The following is a 309-nucleotide window of genomic DNA, read 5'->3' on the forward strand; positions in this document are numbered from 1 at the left end:
GACAGAGGTTCAGCCCCAGCCTGACGTGTGGGAGGACAGGCGGGCGCTCTGCGGGGTTTCCTCTCTGTTGAGGATGAGCCCCAACAGCTCATTAATGCTTTTTTTTATTTTTTTCAATGGCAAAAAGAGCAGGTTTTTTCCAGCTTCTCCCTGCTTGGGAAGGGCTGAGCCTTCCACAGGATCAAAATTAAGCCTCAGAGGTTGAAGCTCAGCTAGAAAACTCCCCAAACTGAGCTCCACCTTCCCTCCCTGGGGGTGCAGTAGGGGACCCGTGTGGGGACACCTACGGACCTGGCCAGGCCACGGCTC

This window comes from Apaloderma vittatum, unplaced genomic scaffold, assembly GCF_000703405.1.
Source record: "Apaloderma vittatum isolate BGI_N311 unplaced genomic scaffold, ASM70340v1 scaffold8342, whole genome shotgun sequence".
Taxonomy (NCBI): domain Eukaryota; kingdom Metazoa; phylum Chordata; class Aves; order Trogoniformes; family Trogonidae; genus Apaloderma; species Apaloderma vittatum.